Source organism: Acipenser ruthenus, chromosome 24 (genome assembly GCF_902713425.1).
Source record: "Acipenser ruthenus chromosome 24, fAciRut3.2 maternal haplotype, whole genome shotgun sequence".
NCBI classification, from domain to species: Eukaryota; Metazoa; Chordata; class Actinopteri; order Acipenseriformes; family Acipenseridae; genus Acipenser; species Acipenser ruthenus.
In genome coordinates, this window is record NC_081212.1 from 27,954,943 (window position 1) to 27,967,143 (window position 12,201).

Consider the following 12,201-nt stretch of genomic DNA (forward strand, 5'->3'; position numbering starts at 1 on the left):
AACAAAACAAAACCCCACCTGCATCGTGCAGGTCCGTGCTTCCGTCCATATCGCTGCCATTGATAAATCCTTGCGTGACCACCATTGATTAATGGGTGCCAGGCAGATGATGATAATGACAGCCGTAAAGATGCTGATGTAACTTCTGTAGTGTGGTGTTGGGTGATAGTGGACATGTGCGGCTAGTATAGTGAGTGTTGATATGGATGTCCGTGGTTCTGAATTGTGAGCAAGGAAGGAGTCACGTCGTGTTAGCAGACGCGGGCTTGGGTACTCTAGACCAGTGCAGTTGGAAATTACACGCAGGCTCTGTTTGCTACAACAAGTCGATGGTGAAGTAAGTGGAGCTGCTAACTTTTGCGGCGCAGCAACACATTGCAAACAGCCCTGCCTGCATTATATTTCATATGCTGCTAGAACGACGTATCATCGTCTGTTTTGTAAGTGAATATCATAGGTATATCCTTGATGAAAAACGATACCCGGGCAAGGTTAGGCGCGGAGGTCCCGAGGCTGTCTGGATATACAGCGGTAAACCAGAACAATGCAACCAGTTGCGGTTGTCACACCGACACACAGAAATGGGGTTACTGCAGCAGTGCAACAATTGAGAATAATTGCCCTGAATCTGTGCTTTGATTCGATGAGCCCCCAGCAGCTTTGGCGTGTGTATAGTTGTGCACAGCCTGTGTGTTTGATTGCCTCGTGTAATGTTGGGTTTATTATTCTGTAAGTGCCCCCCAGGCTGCACAAGTGCACAGTTAAACGTGGCACTTCATGAAACAGATAGTGAAAAATGCACTCTCCGCTATATAAATGACTGAAGTTACAACGCATTAGTCTGTACTCATCTGAGCCTTTGTCTCATGTTGACTTGGAGTCTGATCTTTTCAAAGGGCTTCATTATTATGACGATTACCAGGAAGATGAGCATTGAGGTAGTACTGTATTATCATGCCGTTCCTGTCATTACAATTTAGAAGTGTGCAGGTAATTCATAAATAATAATACAATTTCTAATTCATAAAAACAACGGGTGCATCTACCTTTGATTAATCATATTAATATATTGCATGCTGGAGACTGCTTTTTCATACCATTCCAGCTGCACTTTAGAGGGGAGGCTCTCTCATGCAAACTTTGAAACGGTGACACTTTCACCATCATCTGCATTCCTTTACTTGTGTGTGCATATGTTAAGATTCTGCAGTGAGTTATGCACACAGAGTATCAAACACGTTCTGCTTTACCTGTGGAACAAGCAGTACTACAGTATATGTAAGGCACGACTGTAAAAAGCTGTGCTTATTGTATTTAAAGGTTGTTAAATACAGCGCTCTGTTAAGAGCAATACCCTGTTACAATAATGTGCGTCGTTCTGATTGTTTTGAAGGTTGCGTCCAGACTAGTATGAAAAGGATTGCATTAGTGATTGCTAGTGATACATCCATCTGTTTAGAAATGGAGTTGTACAGGAGTCCCATCAAAGTGGTAGAACTTCTGCCTATACACTCCTTGAATCAGTCTCACTGTGCTGTGCAGACGGGAGCGCGTTGATTTACAGAACAATGTTGCTGATGTATAGGCTGAGCTGAACTTGTGGTTTGGACACTGTGAATCACCTTTGCATGCATATACAGTGTACTCTGACTGTTTTAAAATGATGCTTGAAATAATATTAGTAAGAATAGTTCTGATCTGTGATCTCTTCCCGTGGTAGGTGGAGTGACAGTCACAATAGAAATGTTTGCTGTTCAGTGTTATCTTTGCCTGGCTGCTACACTCAGATGGATTGCCCTGGGCACACAGATCTAATAATATGGTCCCTCCATTCCTGGCCCATAGATTAATGCATGCGGAGGGTAAGCTGGCAGGATCGAAGGCAGACCGGGAATGCTAATGATGTGGGAACTTTTAAATGGCATAGCTTTTAAAAATAAAGGAATACCTCAAGAAGCAGACCACCTAACTAAAAAAACACAACAGAAATGTTCCCAGTGCACAGGGAATGTGTTTATAGGCGTGTAGGCTGTGCTTCAGAATGGCAGCATGGGGATAGTTTTAGAGTGTTTTGGAATGAAACTGGAATAATAGCAAATGAAATGCATTTAGGCCAAGCCAAAGGAACTTCGGATGAAGTTTGACTGGATTTCATTTTGTTTTTTCTTCTTTGCAAATGTAAAGAAGCATGCCCTACTATTATATATAGAAATATATATTAAAAATGCATAATAAATCTCAGTGCTGGGTTATATTACCAAAACCACTGGGGTATGACTATGAATTTTTAAAAGCAAAAGCTCAGGTGATTTTTTTTTTTTCTGAAGACTTTTTACACCCTTTTTTAAAATCATTTTTCTTGCACACGAAAACCTCCTGGCAGCGCTCCAGATAAGGGTTTGGGTCATTGAGTAATTTGCACTCCAATTTAGACACTATGCGAGTCAAATGTATTTTGGGTGAGTACAATGCAACATTACCTTATTCAACAGTCACAAACACGCATTGCAAGTGAGTGGATTCCCTTTTGTTTTAAATTGAAAACCAGACTTATTGGTCACGTGTTTCTGGCGATTCCCAGGCAGGCTGAATTGACCCTTGAGATGCCGGGAACCAGCGAAGTACAAGAAGCTTGATAACATGTGAACTCAAGCTGTGTAGTGAAGTTGCTGTGCATATTCTTTGCCTGTTAAATTGAAATATGTGACTATCTAAATATGCAGCCTCTGTAACACAGCCTCGGCCGTTCTCCCAGTGGGATGGTTTATCGACCTGCTTATTAGCCTCATTGAAATACAATGCAGTGTACAGATCCCTGGATCTAGACCCCACGTGTGGTTTATTTAGTGCTGTAGCTGGGCAGACCCCACGTGTGGTTTATTTAGTGCTGTAGCTGGGCAGACCCCACGTGTGGTTTATTTAGAGCTGTAGCTGGGCAGACCCCACGTGTGGTTTATTTAGTGCTGTAGCTGGGCAGACCCCACGTGTGGTTTATTTAGTGCTGTAGCTGGGCAGACCCCACGTGTGGTTTATTTAGTGCTGTAGCTGGGCAGACCCCACGTGTGGTTTATTTAGTGCTGTGGCTGGGCAGACCCCACGTGTGGTTTATTTAGTGCTGTGGCTGGGCAGACCCCACGTGTGGTTTATTTAGTGCTGTGGCTGGGCAGACCCCACGTGTGGTTTATTTAGTGCTGTAGCTGGGCAGACCCCACGTGTGGTTTATTTAGTGCTGTAGCTGGGCAGACCCCATGCAGGACAGCCCCTGAAGCATGGCACACCTAGCCGAGGAGTTAATAACACATCTAGGTCACACTTTCTCTCCTAGACATTTTATTTCCACCATGTGCTACGACTCAATCCCCACAGGATCTGTTTTCATTACATGCCTCTCTGTTTTCATTACATCCCTCTCTGTTTTTCTAAACTTTTTTAACGGTTCCTTCTAAATCTTTCGCTGTAGTTTCAGCGCGTAGGAACCAGGCTTGTATGTGCGAAATAAAATTAAAACAGATTGAAATTAGAGCGGTTATTTAGTTATTTATTTATTTGTATTTTTCATTTAGATTATATAGAAATTAAGCTACACAAGGAAGTTCAGGGCTGGAGATCAGACTCCCATTGCTTAGCAGATTCCAAGTTTAACTGAGGGAATATGCAAGTACCTTGGATCCCTGCAGTATGTCTAACAGTGACAACCACAAGCTAATCCAGAAGTCTATAGTATAGCTGGTTTGCCAGCAGTGCTAAGAGTGCCCGTGCCATTGGTTTTTAAAGGGTTAAGACACAGTCGAGAACACATTCAAGGCGCACCATTTAGTTTTGATGTCTAAATGAACCCAGGCACTGAATTACAATGCAGGAGGGGCTAGTGGGAGTGGTAATTGTAATCGCCTTAATACAGGGCAGCATATTCAGTTCTGCCCACTGTAACCTTTTTAAATATATGGATTTGTTGGCTTGAAATGGCTGTACCGTGTTTACGGAATGAAACTCCAGCTCTTATTATTATTATTATTCCTCCCTGGGGATGCTGCTCGATTAATCACAGAGTGATTGTCAACCCCCCCCCCCCCCCCCCCCCCCGTCTCCCCCACAGTCAGTGAGTGTAGAATATTAAAACACTCCTCACATCTCGAGGTCACATTGAAATCGTAGGCTGACCACTGGAACTGCTGTGCGATGACCTCACTAGCACGAGAAGGGCTTTGTTGAGTCACTTTGACAGTCAGACAGCCTTTGTGAAGATTGCAGAGTGTTAGACCCAAGACGCAGGGTCTTACTGAAAGGCTCTTACAATCTATAGTAGCAATCTGTATTATTCCTGATTAACAAAAATGAGTTCAGTAGCATTATTTTATATTGATGGCCAGTGCTTAAAAAGTAACAGACTGTACAATAATACAAAAATAAAAAAGCATTGTTCCCACATTGTCAATGTGCACAAAAAATGTAAGCTTTACCTGTCAATTCAGAAATATCCTTCCTGTGCTGGTGAATGCTAGCCTATTTTAAGCAGTGCAGATTCCTCTATTTAACTAGTAGACCTGTGAAAAGAACATAAGGACTACAGATTAATGATGATGCCTGTCAATACACATTCATTAACATTATTTACAGCTTTGGAAATACATATTATCCAACACTCAGTGCAAGCTTTATAACATGCATCTGGCAAAGCCTTTCCTGTGTATTACATTAGGGGATTATGTGTTTTAAGCTGTGAGATCGGGCCTCTACTGTTTGTTTTTTCGTGGAGCATGTGGTGAATACGTAACCGTGCTCTGAAAGAGGGTTTTGTGTCTCCCACGCCCCTCCCGCTCAGCCCGGTGGCTGTCTAGAGGCTCCCATTGTCTCCGCTGTGTCCTTGCTGCTGCATCTCTCCCTTGAGCCCTGTCCCAGCATGCAGGGATCGCTGCCTTCATTAATTCACACCAGATGTCAAGACGTCATGCTCCTTTCCCCAAGCCTGAGCAAGAGCACCAACTAACCATCCAGCAACAAGCGACCTGAGCAAGAGCACCGACTAACCATCCAGCAACAAGCGACCTGAGCAAGAGCACCGACTAACCATCCAGCAACAAGTGACCTGAGCAAGAGCACCGACCAACCATCCAGCAACAAGCGACCTGAGCAAGAGCACCGACCAACCATCCAGCAACAAGTGACCTGAGCAAGAGCACCGACTAACCATCCAGCAACAATCGACCTGAGCAAGAGCACCGACCAACCATCCAGCAACAAGCGACCTGAGCAAGAGCACCGACTAACCATCCAGCAACAAGCGACCTGAGCAAGAGCACCGACCAACCATCCAGCAACAAGAGACCTGAGCAAGAGCATCGACCAACCATCCAGCAACAAGCGACCTGAGTAAGAGCACCGACCAACCATCCAGCAACAAGCGACCTGAGCAAGAGCACCGACTAACCATCCAGGAACAATCGACCTGAGCAAGAGCACCGACCAACCATCCAGCAACAAGCGACCTGAGCAAGAGCACCGACTAACCATCCAGCAACAAGTGACCTGAGCAAGAGCACCGACCAACCATCCAGCAACAAGCGACCTGAGCAAGAGCACCGACCAACCATCCAGCAACAAGCGACCTGAGCAAGAGCACCGACCAACCATCCAGGAACAAGTGACCTGAGCAAGAGCACCGACCAACCATCCAGCAACAAGCGACCTGAGCAAGAGCACCGACCAACCATCCAGCAACAAGCGACCTGAGCAAGAGCACCGAACAACCATCCAGCAACAAGCGACCTGAGCAAGAGCACCGACCAACCATCCAGCAACAAGTGACCTGAGCAAGAGCACCGACCAACCATCCAGCAACAAGCGACCTGAGCAAGAGCACCGACCAACCATCCAGCAACAAGTGACCTGAGCAAGAGCACCGACCAACCATCCAGCAACAAGCGACCTGAGCAAGAGCACCGACCAACCATCCAGCAACAAGCGACCTGAGCAAGAGCACCGACTAACCATCCAGCAACAAGCGACCTGAGCAAGAGCACCGACCAACCATCCAGCAACAAGCGACCTGAGCAAGAGCACCGACCAACCATCCAGCAACAAGCGACCTGAGCAAGAGCACCGACCAACCTTCCAGGAACAAGTGACCTGAGCAAGAGCACCGACCAACCATCCAGCAACAAGCGACCTGAGCAAGAGCACCGACTAACCATCCAGGAACAAGTGACCTGAGCAAGAGCACCGACCAACCATCCAGCAACAAGCGACCTGAGCAAGAGCACCGACCAACCATCCAGCAACAAGCGACCTGAGCAAGAGCACCGACCAACCATCCAGCAACAAGCGACCTGAGCAAGAGCACCGACCAACCATCCAGCAACAAGTGACCTGAGCAAGAGCACCGAACAACCATCCAGCAACAAGCGACCTGAGCAAGAGCACCGACCAACCATCCAGCAACAAGCGACCTGAGCAAGAGCACCGACTAACCATCCAGCAACAAGCGACCTGAGCAAGAGCACCGACCAACCATCCAGCAACAAGCGACCTGAGCAAGAGCACCGACCAACCATCCAGCAACAAGTGACCTGAGCAAGAGCACCGACCAACCATCCAGCAACAAGCGACCTGAGCAAGAGCACCGACCAACCATCCAGCAACAAGCGACCTGAGCAAGAGAACCGACCAACCATCCAGCAACAAGCGACCTGAGCAAGAGCACCGAACAACCATCCAGCAACAAGCGACCTGAGCAAGAGCACCGAACAACCATCCAGCAACAAGCGACCTGAGTAAGAGCACCGACCAACCATCCAGCAACAAGCGACCTGAGCAAGAGCACCGACCAACCATCCAGGAACAAGTGACCTGAGCAAGAGCACCGACCAACCATCCAGCAACAAGCGACCTGAGCAAGAGCACCGACCAACCATCCAGCAACAAGCGACCTGAGCAAGAGCACCGACCAACCATCCAGCAACAAGCGACCTGAGCAAGAGCACCGACCAACCATCCAGCAACAAGTGACCTGAGCAAGAGCACCGACCAACCATCCAGCAACAAGCGACCTGAGCAAGAGCACCGACCAACCATCCAGCAACAAGCGACCTGAGCAAGAGCACTGACCAACCATCCAGCAACAAGCGACCTGAGCAAGAGCACCGAACAACCATCCAGCAACAAGCGACCTGAGCAAGAGCACCGACCAACCATCCAGCAACAAGTGACCTGAGCAAGAGCACCGACCAACCATCCAGCAACAAGCGACCTGAGCAAGAGCACCGACCAACCATCCAGCAACAAGCGACCTGAGCAAGAGCACCGACCAACCATCCAGCAACAAGTGACCTGAGCAAGAGCACCGACCAACCATCCAGCAACAAGCGACCTGAGCAAGAGCACCGACCAACCATCCAGCAACAAGCGACCTGAGCAAGAGCACCGACCAACCATCCAGCAACAAGAGACCTGAGCAAGTTAACTCCAGCTAACTGATATTGAAAGCTGAGGCTTCTCCTCATATGTCCTGCTGGGTAAAGCTTAAACAGATTGCACTTAAATATTTAACATTTAAAATGAATTTGCTTCAGGGAACTGTTGATGGATGCTCTCCTGAAAAGGACAGAAATGTCAGCCGTCTCGTTCCTTGTACTGTATGGTTTTCAGTGGATAGCGTGGAATACAGCACTGAAGAAACGTGATAGCGTGGAATACAGCACTGAATATCAATTTCTAAAGATTTTAAAATCTTAACAAGACCCTGCCATTCTCACATTTCACTCTTCACGTTTCATAAGATGGCAAACGATCACCTCATTCTAACTTATCATTCCTAGACAGACACTACGTTACTTATCAAATATTGGCACTGCATGTATATTAAAGGACATGTACCTTGGCTATTTTTTCAAGGTTATTTTGGGGCTGTGATTTCATTATTGGGACCCGTTTTGATATTGGGATGTATCCGAATACAATGGATCAGATTTCCATGCAGAGTCCGTGAAGCACAGACTTCAGTGGCCCACCTTTCTGCTTTGTTATCAGAGTTCAGTTCAGTCAGCAGCAGGTTATCAATACGCAGGTCAGCAGGAAGGTGTTATTACTGATGGAGCATCATTGATTTGCATTTGAGATTTCCAGCAGCTTATATGATGTTACACCCAAGAATGATTACTGCGCAATTCAAGCACCGCATGTTCTCTAGTCAGAAAGGTTACCACTGTATACCGAGTTTAGATGCATGGCAGAATCTGGGAATACAAGATCAATGCATTCAACTGCATGAACACCAGTGTCAGCTGATGAAGGTATTACAGCCCTTGGGTAGTGGGATATTTAATGACTGATAACTAGCAGATCTACACAGACGACTCAGTTCCCTTTGCATGTGGTTTAAGCTGTGTTCAAACCCTGACTTTCAGAGGTGGAAGGATAGGATGCATTGACCTACAGGATCCAAACAGTAGCACTGTACAGAGTTTGCACAAGCAATTACCCTTCTATCACCGACAGGGGGCAGAATGGGTAGCAGCAGTGCGTGGCACAGCAGTGCCTGGTACATTGACACATGCATTAACTGTTGCTCAGTGAGGCAGATTTTGAATAGAGATGAGGAGCTGTAACAGCAGTGACTGTCAGCACAAAGGTACAGTAAGAATGTGAAAGAATGAATGCACAGGTTCAGCATCTCGGTATAAAGTGAAGAGCTTCACGGATTGTAGCCAAGTGGAACCTGCAGCGTCTCTCCGAGGCTAGGACTATGTGATGCAAGTTTGGTGAAGATTGGTCAACCCAAACAGCCAAATGCAGCATTTCAAAGGGACATATTGCTGTAAGCCTTCTGGTCAGTTAGGAAGGGTTTTATTCCACGCCAGGTTTTGGCTGACTGTATTTGCCCTGCATATTTAAAGGAATTGAAGGCTGTTGAAAACAAAGAGAAGGGCATGGTTTCATTTTTTCTGGGGCTTACATTAGTCTTAATCCTCAAAAAGGGTCTTTTGCCCCATTTAAGCAGATGTATTTGAAAAGGCTCAGGCTTCATTTAGAATACAAGCAGACTGTGTCATCACCAGGGCTCCAGTGCATATGAGCTTCTATAATAATACGCCAGAGCTGCATTTCTGAAAGAAATGGCTGTCTGATTATTAGGGACCCTGGGAAAGAAATCTTCATCTTGCTTAATCCATATGAGAAGAAATATTTCGCTAAGCCGCTGTTAGGTTTAGCCACGCTGTCACACTGCTACGAAACGTGATAATAGTGTGATGATGTTGATGGTTCAGCTGTTTGTGCAGAACTTGGCTTCTTCAAATCCCATTAAATGCACCTCATTGTCAAATAATATTTGAAGTCTAAAACTGACACTTCTGAAACTAAACCGCTTGCTCTGTTTCAGTATTTCTTATTAGAGTCAGACTGCTTCATGTACCTGAACGCACTGCCAAATTCAGGGTTGATAGCTCTGCCCTGCTGACTGATAACATCTCCAGTCCATATGAGCAGGATTTGTATTATTAAAGACATCCCACAGTTTAGTATAGTAAGCATATTAACTTTAGATTTGCTGACCCACCGTTACTGCTAATCAATACAAGTTGTTATATATATAAATATATTCGTCCTTGTGGTGTGCACGCAGAAATAGTTTCTTCTGCCTTCTGGTATCAACGGAAACAAAAAGACTAAAAGAAATAAAAAACTGCCTGAAATATTTTGCAGGTTTCACATGGGAACTGATCAAAAACAGCCGTGTGCAGTTTGCATTTCATTCTAAAAGGAATGAACACCACTTTAAACAATTGTGCTAATATTGCCTGAAGTTTGATAGATCCTTTTTTTTTTCTTCTTTTATTTAAAGAACAATGGAAACGAAAGCTTAAAAGAATCCCCTGAATGCCATTCCCTTGGTGATACTAGCTCAATTGGTGGTGAAGATGACATGTAGGCTGGGAATGCTATTGGAAACATTGGGGCACAATGTCTCAGGAAGCAGGTTGCCCTATACTCACTGTCGAGGGCATCTCCTAGGTGACAGCGGAGTGCACATAAAGACTCGTGAAACTTCTGTTGTTGCCGCGGTGATTCCCAGGCAACATTCTCTAAACGAGGCATATAGTAGCTGCTTTGATTACTACACACACACCCACACCCACCCCTGGACACAAAAGCAAAACAAAACACAGGAATCTAAAAGAGCAAAACAGAACACAGAAATCAACTGTTTTAATGAACTTCTTTATATTGGGTCATTACTTTAAATTCAGAAATACGAGGCAAGTAAGACAAGCAAACTGAGAGCTTTCTTTAACCCAATGTTGCATCGTATATCATGCTTTTAAAATGAAAATGTTTGCTGTAAAATGTGCTTCTTTGAAAACGGCCCATTTGGCACCTACAGAGCGAATGGGGCACAACAGATTGGTGTCGTTGTTCTGTTAGTTCCAACTGCATTAAAGAATCAAATCCATGGAGTCCTTGCTAGTCTGTTCTGTTCTGTTCTCCTGTGAGCGATCTCTGGAAGTGGAATCCCTCAATGTTTTCTGATTTGTCTTTTCTAAGCTTTCCCTCTAGCTTGTGTCATATGGAATAACGTTTTGGATTGATTACATTGACTTTTCCCATTGTAACCTATTGGAGATTTGGTGGTAAGAAGCAATGGGCGTGTTGGCAGTTGCATCCAACTCCAATAAAACCTGTAGACTGTGAACTCTTAAGTATACAACAACTGCATGCAACCTTGTTAATTCACCTCGATGAACTACATTAAAAGCACTAGAATCACTCGGGAGTGACAGCAGCACCTGCTGCCAACACCGACAGCATCTCAATACATGGCGGCAGTAAAACAAGAATTTCAGGGCCTTTTCAGTTCCAGCATTTCGGTTTTTAATACCGATGCCGATATCGTCTTGCTTTTACAGAAAGTCTGCCTTTTCATTTTGTTTGGATGTGTTTGCCTGCAGAGCTCCGTTGATGAGAATGAGTTTATTAAATTGAAGCTCTGTCACTGGCCACCTTGTCGATGGAACTCATTGGCCATTGGTCAACTTTACTTGCCAGTGCAGCTTTGTCATCATTGGCTGTCATCAATGGTCAGTTGTGCTTTCTGCCAATGCAACAAAGACCAGAGACAGACAGGTTTAGTATTGAATTAATAAAGCAGTCATTGCCTGGAGGATCTCATCTGAGTTGGACAGGAGACAGGAGATAGTTGACAGGAAAGGCATCACATCCTGTTGGTTAAAGGGAGGCCCAGTCTTTTTGTCTCCCATCAGCTGATGCAGTGAGAGCATCAATGGGTTTTCTTGAAGGAGCTTTTATCAGTTCTGATGAAGGGGTTTTCTTTGACACTGTGTATGTTTGGAGATCAAACAGCCACACTGTTGCTGTGCTTGCTATAAAAGTTTAAAATGTGTGCCAGGCCTTAATATTTCACGAGGAGTTATTTCAGTGCACTGCAGTACAACTCAGGAAGCAGCTGGTACTGCAGTGTTGCAGCACAGGCTAATGCTGTCGTACTCTGCCTGCCTGCCTGCCTGCCTGCCTGCCTGCTTTACCTGCTGCTTCAGCCAACCTTATTCAATGACATCATTGATAGTATTGCAAATTGTGGTTAAAAATGTAAAACCAGGTGGAAGCTGGAGACCAGGATAGGCTTGTTCTGTTTCTATCAGCAAGAGGAGATTGAGTTATTAAGATCAATCATTTCCAGTCTATTAAATGAAGGCTGCGGCGGGTTGTTTTCACAGTCTGGAAGTAAGTGGATAGATGGGGCAGTGAATGATCATGTGGAACAGCGGAGTGCAGTCCTGGCAATTCTTCCTATAACTTGTTGCCAATATATATATTTTTAACCTGTATTGGTGTCTAGAGATTGTCAAGCCATTCCTAAAAGTTGATATTAGTTTTTTTTTTGTTTTTCTGTAGGTAAAAGATTACAATATAAATCACAGCTATAGAGATACTGGGCTAAATTCTGAAATCTATTTATTCCAGTTCGTCATTCGTTTAATTCTTTACAAAAAGGAGAAACTCACCCAATAAAGTTGCCACACCAAAAATAAACAACTTAGACTTTTAATTCAGGGGCTTGAATGAAGTATTATGTTGTTTCTTCTTCGTTTTAGGTGTTTCTTTGGTGTTTTTTTTTCCATTCAGAATTGTTTTTTTGCTAATGACGATGTGGAGTAAATGGCTTTGAGAATTGAGCCCACTGTGTTA

At 44.9% G+C, this 12,201-nt stretch overlaps 1 protein-coding gene across 2 annotated transcripts in view; it reads left to right on the forward strand.

Annotated features, from left to right (window-relative positions):
• The window catches only part of LOC117964261 (FERM domain-containing protein 5), an 85,297-nt gene that overhangs the window by 498 nt on the left and 72,598 nt on the right, over window positions 1–12,201 (forward strand). The window lies entirely within an intron of this gene.